Genomic DNA, 21,215 nt, shown 5'->3' on the forward strand with positions numbered 1-21,215 from the left:
ATTGACATCTTTGCTATCTTGAGTCTTCCAAACCATTAATAAGGTATGTTTGAATTTATTTAGTTTTTCTCTCAATTCTTTCATGCACATTTTGTAATTTTTGTCATCTTGATCTTGCATATCTTGTCAGATTTATGCCTAAGTATTTTCTTTAGAGCAATTGTAAAGGTATTTTCAGTTTCCACACATTCATTGTTAGTTTATAGAAATATGATGAATTTTGTAGGATGGATCATTTATCCTGTGAACCTGCTAAGTAACTTATTATTTCTACAAGACTTTTTTAGATTCCCGGAGACATTACAAAGACGATCGTGTAATCTGCAACAGAAGCCGTTTTCCTTCTTTTTTTTTTTTTTCAATCAGTATGCCTTACTTGTTTCTTGCCCAATTGTGCTGACTAGAACTTTCGGTGCTCTGTCAAATAGCAGAGGTGAGAGCAGATGTCTCTGCCTTGTTTCCACCCTGAGGGGAAAACCATTCAGTCTTTCACCATTATGTATGACATAGCTGTTGGTTTTTGATAAATACTCTTGATAAAGTTCAGGAAGTTTCCTTCTATTTGTAGGTTTCTGAAAGTTTTTATCATAAAACTGTGCTATACTTTGGCAAATGCTTTTTCTACATCAATTGACATAAGTAGCATACATATTTTTGAATCATGTTTCTTTGTCCAGGTTGATATTCCTTGTCTTTTAATCGACACATGTTCACAATTTATATTTAAGATAACTGTAATATATATGTTAAGGCCTAGATATTCTACTTTATAATTTATTTTCTGCTTGTTCATTCTCTTTTTCTTTGCTCTTTTTTCTTACCTTCCTGTGAGTTACTGAAATAGTTTTAGGATTACATAATTATTTCTTTATACAGTTTTCTAGTACATCTCTATATTATTTTCTTACTATCTTTACCTTATGATCAGTATTCATTTGGAACTGACCACAGTCAACTGATATTGATGTTTTACCACTTTAACTCTAGTGTAGAAACCTTATTTTCATGTAACTCCCTTTACACCCGCCTTGTTTTTAAAAATAGAATTGCACTGAGTAACACATCTAATACACAGGATGCTGCAACAAGCAGTGTTATAATTTTTGTGAAAACACCAAATATCATTTTGAAAACTTCTGAGATGATGTATAACTTTTATTATATCTTTTTACATTTTCCCATTCTCTTATTCTTTTCTTTCTGAAGTTCCAATCATTCTTCTGATATCATTTGGTTTCTGTTTAGAAGACTTACTTTTCACATTTTTAAGAGGAGTTTTGGTAAAAAACAAATTGTGTCAGTTTTCCTTCACATAAGGATGCCTTTATTTCTCCTTCCTTTTTGAATGCTATTTTTGCTGGACATAGAATTTGCTGCTAACAGTTCTTTTCTTTCAGGACATAAAAAATGTTGGGACACTTCCTTGTGTCCTACACCATTTCAGATTGGGGGCAGGCTTTCAAGAATTTTTGTCTTCTGTTTTCAGAAGTTTTTATACGATATGTTTCAATATGAATTTATTTCGGTTTATCTTATTTAGGATTTACTCAGCTACTTGATTCTGTAGATTTCTGTCTCTGTCGAAATTAAGATGTTTTCAGATATCAATTTATTGACTTTTTCCAGTCCCACTATTTCTTTCTACTTTCTTTCTGGGTCTCTGATGATACATATACTCAGTATTGTGATGCTGTCTGACAGGTCCCTGAGGCTGTTCTCTGTTGTTTTGTTTTGTTTTGTATCTATTTTTTCTCTTTTGTTCAGATTAGAATCAGTAAATCCTACTGATATGTCCTGAAGTTTACTGATTCTATCTTCTGTCTTCTCCCCTTTACTATTAAGCTTACCCAGTAAAGTTTTATTTCAGTTGTATTTTTTAATTCTATAATTTCCAATTGGTTCATTCTTATAACTGCTATTTTTTTGTTTTCTGAGATTTTCAAGATTTGCATTTGGTTCAAAGGAATTCCTGTTAATAACTGCCTGCCGGTACCACCTCACTCAGTCTCATTTCAGCTGGGTCAGTATGGAGGTTTAATTCACCACTGGGCCCTACTGACGCCGAGAGTGGGGGGAAATTGGAGTACTAACTGGCCTAGATGCTACACCTTGTCAGTGTGGTTGATTTGGGTGGCAGCAGAGGTTCAGCTTCCTGCTGGTCTCCAGTGACAGCAGGGTAGGGAGGATGACACTAGCCTACCTCACCCTGCCTCAGTCAATGTCATTGTTGCTGCATGAGTTTGAAGAGTTTGAGGCTAAGCTTGCCTCTGGTACCACCAGACACCATCTTGGCAAAGGAATTGTAGAACAGTCTGCTTTTGTCAGACAGGAAATGGAAGAACAGCTTCCTACTTGGTCTGTTGACATCACCTGAAAGAAATATCAGAATGCTACCTTCTTTTGCCAGGTGAAGAGAGAAGATTTACCTCCCTGCTTGGCCCCACGGACACCATCAGGCAAGGGAATCAGAGCGCTGCTGCTTCCTTCCACTAGGTGGAAGTGAAGTGGATCATCAGCTCCACACTTGACTCCAATGAACTATGGTGTTTGGGGTTTTTTTCCATTGGTGTTTGGCTGGAGTCAGGTGGGTATTTCTTGCCAGGCCATTATTTTCCAGGTTCTTTGGCTGAGACAGCTGGGTTTGTGTCGGGTTTGGCTTTGCTGGATATGGTTTCTGGTTGGAGGCTTCTGCAGCACTCTCTCCAGGGCAGATGAGAAGAATAAGAAACCCAAGGAATGTACCACTGTGTCATTCCCCAGGGAGTCTGTCGTCCTTATTATACTTTTCCAACATTTCCCATGCTCGTTTGTTGTTTTATGTGCAGGGTTTCAGTTAGAACACAAAAGATGTGATAGTAATGAGGCTTCTCCAACTGGGCTGAAAACAGATGCATTTTTGTCTTAAAATCATAAGAGCAAGTATTTTTTAAAATACTTGAATAGGTTGGTGAGAATTCTGGGGAGAACTAACACACTACTGGGAAAGAAACATTTCTCAATGCTGCAAGAAAAAGTCATTCCACAACGGTGACAACTCCAGCTCACATAATCTACAACTGACTTACTCATTTGTTCTCACCTAGTGTCAGAATTATCATTTGCCCCTGTGATAAACAAAATTACCAACTAGAGTGTTTCTATAAAGTTTGTTTTGTCTTAGTCTTAGAGTATCCAATCAAAATTTTCTAAAGTGTCTTTAATCAGTTTCTTTTTCCTCCTGAAATATTCTGACATTCTGGTTGATTTTTTTTTTATTTGCAAAAAATAAAGGTGAGTTTGTGAGGTGTAGCATGTGGTAGGTTTTGAGAAACCCATAGAGACGTGTGTCCACCACCCAACACTACACAGAACAGCTGCATCAGCCTAAAATTCTCTGTGTGATGCCTTTGTGATCACTATACTCCAGCCTGGTGACAGGGTGAGACCCTGTCTCAAAAAAAGCAAAAAATACAAAAGGTAAATCTATGACTTTTCACACTGAAATCTATATTTATCCACTTATTTTCTTTACCATGGAGTTATTGCCTAAGAATTTGAAGCCGTTTGAGCTGACTGTCCCCAGAAAACAGTTGTTGCTCTAATAGTAAATGAGAATGGCAAGAGCATAGGTTCTCTCCCCAGAGACCTTCATACATATATAGTTATTTCACACTTTAAAGGCAGTAATGGCAAAGCTAGTGATTACGGTCACCCCACAAAGTAGGACCAAATGCCACATAAATACTTGACTGACTAGGATGTTAGTGTAATGTAATTTTCTGATTAATCAAAATGAAAATTTTTGTCTAGGTTAGAAAGATTTATTTCCGGATGCCAATAAAAAGAGACATAGAAAACCTAAATTTAATAAAAGAGGAGTAAATAGGGTCCTCCAATACAGAGAAAGCAATATGTTGCAAAGATTAATTATGGGCTAGGCCCTGTGGCTCGTGCTTGTAATCCCAGGACTTTGGGATGCGGAGACAGGAGGATAACTTGAGTCCAGGAATTCTAGACCAGCCTGGGCAACATAGGGAGACCCCATTTGTACAAATAATTTAAAAACCAGCCACATATGGTGGTGCACACTTGTAGTCTTAGCTACCCTGGTGGCTGAGGCAGGAGAGTCACCTGAGTCTCAAAAAAAAGAATAATTATGCTTTTCTATTAAAATTGATCCTTAGGGGAGTGAAGTCAAGAAAAATGGTGGAATAGGACACACCCACCAGGAATCCAACTCTCCTCCTAGACAACAATTATACTGAAAGGGGCTCTCTGAAGTGAATATTTTGGGACTCTGTAGTTGATGTGAACACTTGCAACTCCCAGGGAACAGACTGGCTGCTAAATTATGATAATGTTGACTCTACTTCAGCCTTCAGCACAGTGGCAGCTGTCTATCCCCAACCACAGTCCCATGTCAGGCAGCTGTAGGGGTCATAACTGACATTTTGGGGCAAGGGAGCTTGCTGGAGCCAGGGTGGGCAATCAAATCCTGTCCCTGCAAATATCAGGGCTCTGTGTTGAGATTGTGGAATGTTTCTCTGATCACTGAGGTGTGGACATGGAGGTTAGCCACCACTGTTCCAATTTGCATTCACCTGAAATGTCTCCTAGAAGATTTAAAGCAGCTACACCTGTTTTTTTGAACTTTCAGAAACAACTGCATATGTGGGAAATTGAGGAAGCTACCATGAATGCTAAAGGAAAGAAATAGGCCCAGAAAAGAACTGATGAAGACCTTAAGCTCTCAACTCAGATTTAGTCCCAACACAGAGACATCATATAACATTTTTTAAGCCCAGCAAGCCACAGAAAAAGGGGGAAAATTTGATTTCCAGAGTTCCTACATTATAAGTTTTAATGTCCAGTTTTCAACAACTACAACAAAAAGCAATGCATACAACAAAACAGGAAATTACAACCCATGAATGGTACCAAATAAATCAGCACAAAACCTAAGGAAGCCCAGATGTCACACACACACTATACAAATACTTTAAAACAGTTGTCTTAAAGATGCTCAAAGAGTTAAGGAAGACATGAACAACAAAAAAAGTTATGCCTGAAAAAAATAAGCGTATTAATAAAGATATAAAATTATAAGGGGGAACCAAAAAATTCTTCCTATATCTAAAAAGTATACTACCTGTAGTATATCTAAAGTATATCTAAAAAGCATACTACCTGTAATGATAATATACTAGAAGGATTCAAAAGCAGATTTGAGCAAGCAGAAGAAAGAAGTAAACTTGAGCAAACCACAACCGAAATTATTGAGTTGGAGGAACAGAAAGGAAAGAAGAGTAATGAAAAGTGGATAGTGCCTAAGAAGACTAGGAGACACCAGCAAGCAGACCAACATATGCGTTGTGGGAATCCCCAAAGGATAAGAGAGTTAGAAAGGAGCAGAAAAGATATTTAAAGAAACAAAGCCTGAAAAATTCCCAAATTTTATGCAAGAAACAAATACACAAACTATCTCAGTAAACGCCAAGTAGGATAAACTCAGGAACATGTCTACTGTGACACATTATACTCAAAATATTGAAAGACAAAGACAAAGAAAGAATCCTGAAAGCAGCAAGAGGGAAGTGACTCACCCCATACAAGGAATTCTCATTAAGATTGCCAGCCAATTTCTATTAAATCCTTAGAAACCAGAAGTCAGTAGGTTGACATATTCAACATGCTTAAAGAGAGTCACTCAACAGTGTTGTTTCTAGAAAAACTGTCTTACTTTAAAAATGAGACAGAAACAAAGATATTCCCAGATTTTTTTTAAAAGTTGAGGGAGCTTATTACCCCTAGACTTCCCCTGCAAGAAATGCTAATGAGAGTCCTTTGGGCTGAAATGAAAGGAAGACAGACCATATGCTGAATCAATGTAAAGAAATTAAGGTGAAGTTAAATATATGGCCAGTTATAACAGGTGATTTTGTTTTTCTGATTTTAGTTTATAGCTCACCTTTTCTATTTTCTATAGAATTCAAAAGACAAAATACATGACTTGATAAATTTAATCTTTATTATTGGGCATACAATATGTAAAGATGTAATCTATGCCATCAAAACAGAACATGAGGATAGAGGTGTATAGAAGCAGAATTTTTGTATGTGATTCAAGTTAAGTTGCCATCAATTTAAATTATATTGTTACAACTTTGGGATGCTAAATTGAACCCCTATGGTAACCACCAAGAAAACACCTATAGAATATACATATAAGGAAATGAAAGAATCCAGACTTTCACCAGGGAAAAAAACTCAAGTAAAACGAACTCAGTAATAAAGGAAAGGAGTAGTAAAAATTATAAGGCATATAAAAATCAAATAACAAAGTACCAGAAGTAATCCCTTTCTTAGCAGAAATTACTTTCAATGCAAATGGATTAACTCTGCAATTAAGAAATATTCATAGGCAGAATGACTAACAAAACCATCATAATTCAACTATACACTGTCTATAAGAGACTCACTGTATATCTAAAGACACAAATAGGTGGAAAGTAAAATGATGGGAAAAGATATTACATGCAAAAAGTGAGCAGCTATAGTAGTATTACATAAAACAGACTTTAAGAAGTTTACAAGAGACAAGAAGGAATTGAATATTAATAAAAGGTTCAGTAGAGCAGTATCATAACAATTACAAATATATATGCACTTAATAAACCCTCAAAATACATGAAGAAAAAATTGACAAAATAGAAGGGAGAAATAGGTTATTATACAATACTAGTTGTCAACTTCAATGTATACTTTCAATAATAGATGGATCAATCAGACAGAAAAAAAGTAAGAAAAGAGAGGACTTCAACAACACAATAAACCAACTAAAGATGCTTCTTGACTTACCACAGAGCTACTTCCCAATAAGCCCATTGTAAGTTAAAAATATGGTGAGTTGAGAAAAACATTTAATAAACTCACCCTACCAAATATAATTGCTTAGCCTAACCTACCTTAATCCCTCTCAGAATACTTATACTAGCCTACAATTGGGCAAAATTATCTATTACAAAATATATTTTATAATAAAGTATTGAATATCTCATGTAATTTTTTGAACACTTATACTGCAAGTCAAAAACAGAATGAAACAGAATGGTTGTATGGATACTCAAAGTATGGTTTCTGCTAAATGTATATTGCTTTTGAAACATTGTAAAGTCAAAAAGTTGTTAATTCAGGGACCATCGGTATACATATAGGAAAGTTAAACAGAACACTCTAACCAAAAACAGCAGAATATATATTGAAGTGCACATAAGACATTCTCCAGGACAGATCATGTCAGGCTACAAAGTGAGTCTCAATCCATTAAAAAGATAAATATATGCAATGTATCTTCTCCAAACACAACAGGAGGAGGTTAAAAATCAGTAACAGAAGAAAAACAAAAATATTCACAAATATATGAAAAGTAAACAACACACACACACAAAAGCAAATCACAAGGAAATTAGAGAACACTTAAAAGACAAATGAAAATGAAAACACAACATATTTTAACTTATTATAAGCAGTGATCAGAAGAAAATTTGTAGATGTAAATATCTACATTAAATAACTTTATGCTGTAAGAAATGTACACAAGAAGAGCAAAATAAACCCAAAGCTAGCAAATAAAAGGCAGTGATAAAGATTGGACTGGAAATAAGCAAAATAGAGCAATGAAAAAATAAAGAAAATAAAGAAATAATTGATCTTTGAAAAGATCAAAAAATTGACAAAACCTTTGGTAATTGTCAGTGAAGACACAATTGAAATCAGAAATGACAGTGGAGACATTGCTACTAACTTAGAGATAAAAAGAATTATATGAAAATACGATAAACTATTGCATGCCAAAAAAATTAGATAACCTAGTGAAAGAGACAAACTTCTTGAAACATACAAATTACCAAATTGACTCAAATAAATAGAACATCTCAACAGGCCTGTAACAAGTAAAGAGATTAAATCAGTAATAAAAATCTCAAAACAAAGAAAAGTTCTGGGTCACGTGGCTTCATCAGAGCATTCTACCATTTAAACAAGAATTAACACTAATCTTTCTCAAACTCTTCTAAACAATTGAAGAGTACAGAATACCTCTTAACTCATTCTATGAGTCTAGCATTAATATGATACCAAAGCCAAATAAAAATATCATTAAAAAAAGACAGATCCATAATCCTTATGACTTTAGATGCAAAACTCCCCAACAAATATTAGTAAGTTGACTCCAACAGTCTACTAAAGGATAGATGCCAACACAATAATACTGGGGGACTTCAGTACCCCACTGACAGCATTAGACAGGTCATCAAAACAGAAAGTCAACAAAGAAACAATGGATTTAATCTATACCCCAGAATAAATGTATTTAACAGATATTTATAGAACATTCTACCCAACAACTGCAGAATATACATTCTACTCATCAGCACATAGAATATTATCCAAGATAGACCATATGATAGGCCACAAAACAAGTCTCAATAAATTTAAGAAAATCAAAATTATATCAAGTACTCTCTCAGACCACAGTGAAATAAAATTGGAAATCAACTCCAAAAGGAACCCTCAAAACCAAGCAAATACATGGGAATTAAATAACCTGCTCCTGAATGATCTCTGGTCAACAATGAAGTCAAGGTGGGAATTTAAAAATTCTTTGAACTGAATGATAATAGTGACAGAACCTATCAAAATCTCTGGGATACAGCAAAAGTGGTGCTAAGAGAAAGTTCATAGCATTGAATGTCTACATCAAAAAGTCTGAAAGAGTACAAATAGATAATCTAAGATCATACCTCAAGGAACTAGAGAAACAAAAACAAACCAAACCCAAGCCCAGCAGCAGAACAAAAAAATGAAGATGAGAGTAGAACTAAATGAAATTTAAAAAAAAAAATTAAAAAAATACAAAAGATAAATGAAACAAAAACCTGGTTCTTTGAAAAGATAAACAACAGGGACACACCATTAGTGAAATTAACCAAGAAAAGAAGAGAGAGGATACAAATAAGCTCAATTAGGAATGAGACAGGAGATATTACAACTCATACCACAGAAATACAAAAGATAATTTAAGGCTACTGTGAACATCTTTATGCATACAAACTAGAAAACCTAGAGGAGATGAATAAATTCCTGTAAATATACAACCCTCCTAGATTAAGCCAGAAAGAAATAGAAACTCTGAACAGAACAATAACAGAGAGATTGAAACAGTAATTTTTAAAATGCCACCGAAAAATAAAGTCCAGGACCAGATGAATTTACAGCTGAATTCTGTCAGGCATTCAAAAAAAATTGATACAATTCTATTGACACTATTCCAAAAAAAAGTCCAGCACTGGGGAGATCCCACATTGCTTTATGTTTAAAACCCTCAGCAAAATTGGCATAGAAAGGACATACCTTGTTGGGAGCCAAGATGGCTGAAAAGGAACAGCTCCAGTCTACAGCTACCAGCATGACCGATGTGGAAGACGAATGATTTCTGCATTTCCACCTGAGGTACCGCGTTCATTTCACTGGGGATTGTCAGACAGTGGGTGCAGGACAGTGGGTGCAGTGCACAAAGCGTGAGCCGAAGCTGGGTGAGGCATTGCCTCACCCAGGAAGTGCAACGGGTCAGGGAATTCCCTTTCCTAGCCAAGGAAAGGGGTGACAGACAGCACCTGGAAAATTGGGTCACTCCCACCCTAATACTGCACTTTTCCAACAGTCTTAGCAAACGGCACACCAGGAGATTATATCCCGTGCCTGGCTCGGAGGGTCCTACGCTCACAGAGCCTTGCTCATTGCTAGCATAGCTGTCTGATATCAAATGCAAGGCGGCAGCGAGGCTGGGGGAGGGGCACCCACCATTGCCGAGGCTTGAGTAGGTAAACAAAGCGGCTGGGAAGCTCGAACTGGGTGGAGCCCACCGCAGCTCAAGGAGGCCTGCCTGCCTCAGTGGACTCCACCTTTGGGGGCAGGGCATAGCCAAACAAAGGCAGCAGAAACCTCTGCAGACTTAAATGTCCCTGTCTGACAGCTTTAACAACAGCAGCGGTTCTCCCAGCACGCAGCTTGAGATCTGAGAACAGACAGGCTGCCTCCTCAAGTGGGTCCCTGACCCCCGAGTAGCCTAACTGGGAGGCACCCCCAAGTAGGGGCAGACTGACACCTCACACGGCCAGGTACTCCTCTGAGACAAAACTTCCAGAGGAACGATCAGACAGCAACATTTGCTGTTCACCAATATCCGCTGTTCTGCAGCCTCCGCTGCTGATACCCAGGCAAACAGGGTCTCGAGTGGACCTCCAGCAAACTCCAACAGGCGTGCAGCTGAGGGTCCTGACTGTTAGAAGGAAAACTAACAAACAGAAAGGACATCCACACCAAAACCCCATCTGTACATCATCATCATCAAAGTCCAAAGGTAGATAAAACCACAAAGATGGAGAAAAAACAGCAGAAAAACTGAAAATTCTAAAAATCAGAGCGCCTCTCCTCCTCCAAAGAAACACAGCTCCTCACCAGCAATGGAACAAAGCTGGATGGAGAATGACATTGACGAGTTGAGAGAAGAAGGCTTCAGACGATCAAACTACTCCGAGCTAAAGAAGGAAGTTCGAACCCACTGCAAAGAAGTTAAAAACCTTGAAAAAAGATTAGACAAATGGCTAACTAGAATAACCAATGCAGAGAAGTCCTTAAAGGACCTGATGGAGCTGAAAACCACAGCACGAGAACTACGTGACAAATGCACAAGCCTCAATAGCCAATTCGATCAACTGGAAGAAAGGGTATAAGTGATGGAAGATCAAATGAATGAAATGAAGCAAGAAGAGAAATTTAGAGAAAAAAGAATAAAAAGAAACGAACAAAGCCTCCAAGAAATATGGGACTATGTGAAAAGACCAAATCTATGTCTGATTGGTGTACCTGAAAGTGATGGGGAGAAAGGAACCAAGTTGGAAAACACTCTGCAGGATATTATCCAGGAGAACTTCCCCAATCTAGCAAGGCAGGCCAACATTCAAATTCAGGAAATACAGAGAATGCCACAAAGATACTCCTCGAGAAGAGCAACTCCAAGACACGTAATTGTTAGATTCACCAAAGTTGAAATGAAGGAAAAAATGTTAAGGGCAGCCAGAGAGAAAGGTAGGGTTACCCACAAAGGGAAGCCCATCAGACTAACAGCAGATCTCTCGGCAGAAATTCTACAAGCCAGAAGAGAGTGGGGCCCAATATTCAACATTCTTATAGAAAAGAATTTTCAACCCAGAATTTCATATCCAGCCAAACTAAGCTTCATAAGTGAAGGAGAAATAAAATCCTTTACAGACAAGGAAATGCTGAGAGATTTTGTCACCACCAGGCCTGCCCTGAAAGAGCTCCTGAAGGAAGCACTAAACATGGAAAGGAACAACCGGTACCAGCCACTGCAAAAACATGCCCAATTGTAAAGACCATCTAGGCTAGGAAGAAACTGCATCAACAAATGAGCAAAATAACTAGCTAACATCATAACGACAGGATCACATTCACACATAACAATATTAACCTTAAATGTAAATGGTCTAAATGCTCCAATTAAAAGACACAGACTGGCAAATTGGATAAGGAGTCAAGACCCATCAGTGTGCTGTATTCAGGAAACCTATCTCACATGCAGAGACACACATAGGCTCAAAATAAAGGGATGGAGGAAGATCTACCAAGCAAATGGAAGACAAAAAAAAAGAGGGGTTGCAATCCTAGTCTGTAATGAAACAGACTTTAAACCAACAAAGATCAAAAGAGACAAAGAAGGCCATTACATAATGGTAAAGGGACCAATTCAACAAGAAGAACTAACTATTCTAACTACATATGCACCCAATATAGGTGCACCCAGATTCATAAAGCAAGTACTTAGAGACCTACAAAGAGACTTAGACTCCCACACAATAATAATGGGAGACTTTAACACCCCACTGTCAACATTAGACAGATCAACGAGACTGAAAGTTAACAAAGATATCCAGGAACTGAACTCAGTTCTGCACCAAGTGGACCTAACAGACATCTACAGAACTCTCCACCCCAAATCAACAGAATATACATTCTTTTCAGCACCACACCACACCTATTCCAAAATTGACCACATAGTTGGAAGTAAAGCACTCCTCAGCAAATGTAAAAGAACAGAAATTATAACAAACTGTCTCTCAGACCACAGTGCAATCAAATTAGAACTCAGGATTAAGAAACTCACTCAAAACCTCTCAACTACATGGACACTGAACAACCTGCTCCTGAATGACTATTGGGTACATAACGAAATGAAGGCAGAAATAAAGATGTTCTTTGAAACCAGCAAGAACAAAGACACAACATACCAGAATCTCTGGGACACATTCAAAGCAGTATGTAGAGGGAAACTTATAGCACTAAATGCCCACAAGAGAAAGCAGGAAAGATCTAAAATTGACACCCTAACATCATGATTAAAAGAACTAGAGAAGCAAGAGAAAACACATTCAAAAGCTAGCAGAAGGCAAGAAATAACTAAGATCAGAGCAGAACTGAAGGAAATAGAGACACAAAAAACTCTTCAAAAAAATCAATGAATCCAGGAGCTGGTTTTTTGAAATGATCAATAAAATTGATAGACTGCTAGCAAGACTAATAAGAAAAGACAGAAGAATCAAATAGATGCAATAAAAAATGACAAAGGGGATATCACCACCGATCCCACAGAAATACAAACTACCATCAGAGAATACTATAAACATCTCTATGCAAATAAACTAGAAAATCTAGAAGAAATGGATAAATTCCTGGACACATACACCCTCCCAAGACTAAACCAGGAAGAAGTTGAATCTCTGAATAGACCAATAACAGGAGCTGAAATTGAGGTAATAATTAATAGCTTACCAACCAAAAAAAGTCCAGGACCAGATGGATTCACAGCCGAATTCTACCAGAGGTACAAGGAAGAGCTGGTACCATTCCTTCTGAAACTATTCCAATCAATAGAAAAAGAGGGAATCCTCCCTAACTCATTTTATGAGGCCAGCATCATCCCGATACCAAAGCCTGGCAGAGACACAACAAAAAAAGAGAATTTTAGACCAATATCCTTGATGAACATTGATGCAAAAATCCTCAATAAAATATTGGCAAACCAAATCCAGCAGCACATCAAAAAGCTTATCCACCATGCTCAAGTGGGCTTCATCCCTGGGATGCAAGGCTGGTTCAACATATGAAAATCAATAAACATAATCCAGCATATAAACAGAACCCAAGACAAAAACCACATGATTATCTCAATAGATGCAGAAAAGGCCTTTGACAAAATTCAACAACCCTTCATGCTAAAAACTCTCAATAAATTAGGTATTGATGGGACATACCTCAAAATAATAAGAGCTGTCTATGACAAACCCACAGCCAATATCATACTGAATGGACAAAAACTGGAAGCATTCCCTTTGAAAACGGACACAAGACAGGGATGCCCTCTCTCACCACTCCTATTCAACATAGTGTTGGAAATTCTGGCCAGGGCAATCAGGCAGGAGAAGGAAATAAAGGGCATTCAATTAGGAAAAGAGGAAGTCAAATCGTCCCTCTTTGCAGATGACATGATTGTATATCTAGAAAACCCCATCGTTTCAGCCCAAAATCTCCTTAAGCTGATAAGCAACTTCAGCAAAGTCTCAGGATACAAATCAATGTGCAAAAATCACAAGCATTCTTATACACCAATAACAGACAAACAGAGAGCCAAATCATGGTGAACTCCCATTCACAATTGCTTCAAAGAGAATAAAATACCTAGGAATCCAACTTACAAGGGATGTGAAGGACCTCTTCAAGGAGAACTACAAACCACTGCTCAATGAAATAAAAGAGGATACAAATGGAAGAACATTCCATGCTCATGGGAAGGAAGAATCAAGATCGTGAAAATGGCCATACTGCCCAAGGTAATTTATAGATTCAATGCCATCCCCATCAAGCTACCAATGACTTTCTTCACAGAATTGGAAAAAACTACTTTAAAGTTCATATGGAACCAAAAAAGAGCCCGCATCACCAAGTCAATCCTAAGCCAAAAGAACAAAGTTGGAAGCATCACGCTACCTGACTTCAAACTATACTACAAGGCTACAGTAACCAAAACAGCATGGTACTGGTATCAAAACAGAGATATAGACCAATGGAACAGAACAGAGCCCTCAGAAATAATGCCGCATATCTACAACTATCTGATCTTTGACAAACCTGACAAAAACAAGCAATGGGGAAAGGATTCCCTATTTAATAAATGGTGCTAGGAAAACTGGCTAGCCATATGTAGAAAGCTGAAACTGGATCCCTTCCTTACACCTTATACAAAAATTAATTCAAGATGGATTAAAGACTTAAACGTTAGACCTAAAACCATAAAAACCCTAGAAGAAAACCTAGGCATTACCATTCAGGACATAGGCACGGGCAAGGACTTCATGTCTAAAACACCAAAAGCAATGGCAACAAAAGCCAAAATTTGACAAATGTGATCTAATTAAACTAAAGAGCTTCTGCACAGCAAAAGAAACTACCATCAGAGTGAACAGGCAACCTACAAAATGGGAGAAAATTTTTGCAACCTACTCATCTGACAAAGGGCTAATATCCAGAATCTACAATGAACTCAAACAAATTTACAAGAAAAAAACAAACAACCTCATCAAAAAGTGGGCGAAGGACATGAACAGACACTTCTCAAAAGAAGACATTTATGCACCCAAAAAACACATGAAAAAATACTCATCATCACTGACCATCAGAGAAATGCAAATCAAAACCACAATGAGATACCATCTCACACCAGTTAGAATGGCGATCATTAAAAAGTCAGGAAACAACAGGTGCTGGAGGGGATGTGGAGAAATAGGAACACTTTTACACTGTTGGTGGGACTGTAAACTAGTTCAACCACTGTGGAAGTCAGTGTGGCGATTCCTCAGGGATCTAGAACTAGAAATACCATTTGACCCAGCCATCCCATTACTGGGTATATACCCGAAGGATTATAAATCATGCTGCTATAAAGACACATGCACACCTATGTTTATTGCGGCACTATTCACAATAGCAAAGACTTGGAACCAACCCAAATGTCCAACAATGATAGACTGGATTAAGAAAATGTGGCACATATACACCATGGAATACTATGCAGCCACAAAAAAAGATGAGTTCATGTCCTTTGTAGGGAGATGGATGAAGCTGGAAACCATCATTCTCAGCAAACTATCACAAGGACAAAAAACCAAACACCGCATGTTCTCACTTATAGGTGGGAATTAAACAATGAGAACACAGGGACACAGGAAGGGGAACATCACACACCGGGGACTGCTGTGGGGTGGGGGGAGTGGGGAGGGACAGCATTAGGAGATATACCTAATGCTAAATGACGAGTCAATGGGTGCAGCACACCAACATGGCACATGTATACATATGTAACAAACCTGCATGTTGTGTACATGTACCCTAAAACTTAAAGTATAATAATAATAAAATTTTTAAAAAAAGAAAAAAACAAAAGTATCTATTATAAACAAATAGGTAATCTGACACAGACAAATATGGATATAAAATAAAGCTCTGGGCAAAGACACATCATCCAAATGCAATAAAAGTAAAAACAAGGATGGCAATGTGAGTATCAAAGTGGAATTCGATGTTAAAAAGTGTTTTTCTTTTTTCTTTTTTTGTTGAAAAAAGGGATCCTATAATAATACCACTTAATACATGAAAAAGGATAAAAAATGTACTAACCATTAAGTGTATGTATGCCCGTCCGTCAGACGCACAAATAAGATTAGCAGAAAAGCACATATAACTGCAAAGTGAACTATTAAAAGTGATTTTTATTGTATCTCTTCCAGAATATGAAACAAGTAGATCAAAATTAGGAAAGATAAAGATTTGAAAAATAGCAACAAGCAAGACTTAATTAAAGAGAATTTTGGCCCATACAACAAAATATAATTTTTCTCTTATATCTGTTGAACAAAGTTCATTGAGTAACTTGGCTTCAAGGAAAATCTTGATAAATTGTTAAAAGTTGAGACTTGATAGTCTGCATTTTCTGACAATACAATAAAATAAAAAACAGCTAAAACATACTTTAATAATTTGGGAATGAAGAAACTCTCCTAAATAACTAAGAATCAAAGGGAAACATCAAGATGAACTTATGCATTTCATAGATAAAGATGTACTTAAAGAAACTTTACAACCCTAAATGTACCCAGCATAAAACTTAAGAAAATAAGGGAAAGAACAACAAATTACATCAAAAAGTGGGAAAAAGAGAAAGTACCTAAAAAGAAAAAGAGAAAAAAATTAATATTAAAAGATTAGGGAGTATTTTATCGGACATTTCAAAATGTCCGATAAAATAGATAAACCTTTCAGACGCTAGATTCTTTTTAAACAGAGAGAGAAAAATTAATGATATATAAATATAATAACCGTAATGATAAAGGAGCTACTAGTCTGGATATGAAAGAGAACAAAATGGAAATGCAAACATGCAATTCTATGTAATATATTCTTTAAATCTTTAGCAAAATATATCATGATAATGAAACAGAAACGAAAATATAAACAGATCGGTACGTATAAAAAAGAGGAAACTAAGATGTGCATCATTCACTCCTCAGATCCCTCCTTAGTACCCACAGTCATCCTCTCCCACAACCCCACAGTCCGCCTTCACTCCGCCCTCAGATCCACCACCAGACAGAGACCCCCAGTCTGTCCTCACTCCGCCTGCAGATCCACCACCAGAGACCCCTCAGTGCCCCCTCACTCCTCCCTCAGATCCACCATCAGAGATCGCTCCGACTTCCACTATTCCATCCACTGACCGTCCCCATCACTGACGGGAGAGCTCAGGACAGACATCAGAGATTCTTCTTGCTCAGTCCACAGATGCTGCCATCCCTCTACTCACCTGCCCTCATCCACGTCCTCTCAGGAGAGTGGTCATTTGCTTCGGGCGGTAACTACAGTCGCAAGAACCAGAACAGGACCCACTTCCTTTTCCTCAATGCCTCCCAGGCCCAGAGGTACTTCTTACAGTGCTGCCTGGGTGTGTGCATGCTCAGCAGTCTTCGTGGCCGAAGGTTGCCAGTAGTCAACATGGCGCTTTGCCAAACACGCTCCCGTTTCAGCGGCTTAGGCTGAGCACCAGTATGGCGGCGCCCATGTAGACACTCTGGCCTGTGGGCGGCCATGTTGAGGCGATGTGGAGACTGAGGGGCAGAGGGTTGTCCAAAGAAAAGTAAGCAAGCAGAGGTGTGTCCCATCATACTAAGCCGGGACACAATCAAACCTATCACCTCAGGTTACAGTCTTTCTCCAATGCTTCTGTGGACACAACAACACTGTTAACCAACAGGAACTAATCAGCATTTATATAACACCGCAAACGCAGCCGAATACACATTTTATTCGTGTCGATAGGACACTTAGCAAGCTATGAACTAACCTGGGCCATAAAACAAATCTCAGCAAATTTAAAACAATTGAAATCATACAGTTTGTTCTCTGAACACAATAAAATTAAACTAGAAATCAGTAACAGGAAGATAAAAGGAAAATATCCAAACACGTGAAAACACATGCTAAATAATCCGTTGTTCAAAGAGAAAGTCTCAAATTTTTAAAATACATTGAAACGAATGAAAGTGAAACACAACATATCAAAATTTGTGGAATGTGGCTAAATCAGTGGTGAGAGAAAAATGTATACCACTAAGGGCTTACATTAGAAAAGAAAAAAATTTCAAAGCAATAACCAAGCTCCCTCACATACTAGAAAAAGAAGAGCAAAATAAACCGAAAGCAAGTGAAAGAAAGGAAATAATAAGAAGATAAGTCAATAAAATGTAAAAAGAAAAATAGAGACAAACCGATTAAACAAAAGCTGTTTCTATAAATGTTAATAAAATTGACAAGGCTGTAGAGGAGACACAAAATATCAGTATCAAGAATGAAACAGGAGATACCACTGTTGACCATGACGAACTCAAAAGAATAAAGAGAATACTACAAACATAAATTTCACAACATGGATGAAATGCATTAATTCTTGAAAAAGCACAAATTCTCTCTTACAACATGAAATAGTTATGTTGAATAGCCCTAGAACTGAAGTCATAATTTGAAACATCTGAAAAGGAAATCTTCAGGCCTGGATAGCTAGATCAGAGAATTCTAACAAATATTTAAAGGTTAACACGAATTATATCCAGTCTCTCCCAGAATAAAGGATAGAAAGAAGACAATAAAAAGATATTCCAACTCATGAGGCCAGTGTTACTCTGATATCAGAGCTAAAGACAGAAGAAGAAGAAAAGAAATCAGTATTCTTCATGAATATAGATTGAAAAAATTCTCAACCACATCATAGCAAAAATAATTCAACAATATATAAAAATAATTACAAACCATGAACAAGTGATATTTATTCCAGGAATAAAAAGCTGTTTTGGTATTCAAAAATCAACTTGTGTAACCTGCCACATTAGCAAGCTAAAGATAAGCATATTACATGATTATATCAATGCCGGAAAAGCATCTGAAAAAAATTCAACACCCATTTATAATGAAAAAAAAAACTTTCAGGAATTAGGAACAGAGGTAAACTTTCTAATTTTTAAGTTAGAAAAAAATCTACAGCTAACATCAAACTAAAAGATGAAAGAGACTGAATGCTTTCCCGTTCAGTTTGGGAAGAAGGAAAATATGTCTGTGCTCGTCATTTTTATTCTACATAGCTCTGGAAGACCCAGCCAGCTGACAAAAATTCTCTCCATAACCAGAATCTAGCCATGCTCCTTTGAACTCTCTTGTGAACTAAACCCTGGCTTTTGGGCTTTTGTGTTGTCTATGAATTGCCCAATATTAGTAAGAATCCTAGCAAGGCAATTTAGTCAGAATCCTCCATCTTCATATCTGATCACCATTGATATCTAATTGGTTTTCTTATTGTCTACCATCCCCAGGTGATATCCGATCACTCTGGCATGGCTTCAGCAAGAATTCTGTGAGGTCAGTTTAGCCAGATTCCCTCCTATTAGTAATTTTCCGTACACTACCAACCCTCCACCCTGCTCTGTGGCTATAAAATTTCTATTCAGAGGGAAACCTGAATATATGGAAACTGGAGATTACTGCAAGACCCTATTGCAGTAATCTCTGTATCTATTGCAATAATCCCTCTGAATAAAGTTTGACTTCCTATTTTTTAACGGGTGTCACGAATAGTTTTTTCTATAATACAGCTCAACAAAACAAGTCTGAAATAGAAGAATGAAGTGGGAGGAATTATTCTACCCAATTTTTTAACTTTTTACATAGCTACAGAAATCAAGACAGTGTGGTATTGGCAGGGGGATAGACAGTTCAGTAAAACACAATTGAGAACTCAGAAATAGTTCCATACAAGTACAACCAACTGACTTTTGAAAAAGGTGCAATATCAATTCAATAGTTGAGTGGTTCTGGAGCAGTTAGATACCATAGACAGAACAATGAACCTCAATCTAACCTCATGTCTTTATTAAAAAAAAAAAAAGGATCGGCTGGGCACGGTGGCTCACGCCTGTAATCCCAGCACTTTGGGAGGCTGAGGCGGGCAGATCACGAAGTCAGGAGATCGAGATCATCCTGGCTAACAAGGTGAAACCCCGTCTCTACTAAAAATACAAAAAAATTAACCGGGCGCGGTGGCAGGTGCCTGTAGTCCCAGCTACTCGGGAGGCTGAGGCAGGAGAATGGTGTGAACCTGGGAGGCGGAGCTTGCAGTGAGCCCAGATCATGCCACTGCACTCCAGCCTGGGCAACAGAGCAAGACTTCGACTCAAAAAAAAAAAAAAAGATCATAGATCTCAAAGTAAAAAATATGAAATTTAATGAGAAATTCTTCAGGTCCTAGGTACTTGATGAATAATTATTAGACATGACACCAGAAAAGCACAATCAATTATAAGAATTTATTAATTGGCTGTAATCAAAATGTAAAACTTTTGCCCTGCATAAGAGCCTGTTAATAAAAAGACAAGGTAAAAACTGGAAGAAAACTGCAAACCACACCTGATAAACCATATCTGACAAGGAGCTCATATCTAGAATATTGTTTAAAGTTTTCAAAAGTCAACAACGACAACAAGAAAAAACAATCCAATTAGAAAATGGGCTAAAGGCATGAACAGATATTTCACTGAACAGGATATATTGATGGAAAAATGAGAAAATAAAATAACTTTTATCAGAGGAATGCCAGTCCTTTTAAATTATCAAGCCCAGAGAGACATTAAAATAAGACAGTAGGCCCAGCACCGTGGCTCACGCCTGTAATCCCAGCACTTTGGGAGGCCAAGGCAGGTGGATCACGAGGTCAGGAGATCCAGACCATCCTGGCTAACATGGTGAAACCCAGTCTCTACTAAAAATACAAAAAATTAGCCGGGCGTGGTAGCACATGCCTGTAGTCCCAGCTACTCGGGAGGCTGAGGCAGGAGAATGGCGTGAACCCAGCAGGCAGAGGTTGCAGTGAGCCAAGAGCGTGCCACTGCACTCCAGCCTGGGCAACAGAGTGAGACTCCATCTCAAAAAAAAAAAAAAAAAAAAAAGGAAAACTGCACGTCCTGCACATGTACCCTGGAACTTAAAATAAATACATAAGTACGTAAATAGAAGTTTTTTAAAAAATCCTAATTGTATGTGGGTAGGTCCCTTTGATTGAAAGTGAGATAGAAGGCCGGGCGTAGTGGCTCACGCCTGTAATCCCAGCACTTTGGGAGGCAGAGGCGGGTGGATCACGAGGTCAGGAGATCAAGACCATCCTGGCTAACACAGTGAAACCCTGTCTCTACTAAAAATACAAAAAGAAATTAGCCGGGCGTGGTGGCGATGAACACCTGTAGTCCCAGCTACTCGGGAGGCTGAGACAGGAGAATGGCTGGAACCCGGGAGGCAGAGCTTGCAGTGAGCCAAGATCATGCCACTGCACTCCAGCCTGGGCGACAGAGAGAGACTCCGTCTCAAAAAACAAAAAGGAAAGTGAGATAGAAATAATTTTTTAAAGCTTACTATTCAAAATTTGCAAAACTAAGAGTAAAAGAAATTTACATTTTGTCCCTGGATTGATATAAGACAAAAACATTGTGTGGGAAAGCTCGAGTTGTGGA

The sequence above is a fragment of the Pongo pygmaeus genome, chromosome 13 (genome assembly GCF_028885625.2).
Source record: "Pongo pygmaeus isolate AG05252 chromosome 13, NHGRI_mPonPyg2-v2.0_pri, whole genome shotgun sequence".
Classification (NCBI taxonomy): Eukaryota; Metazoa; Chordata; class Mammalia; order Primates; family Hominidae; genus Pongo; species Pongo pygmaeus.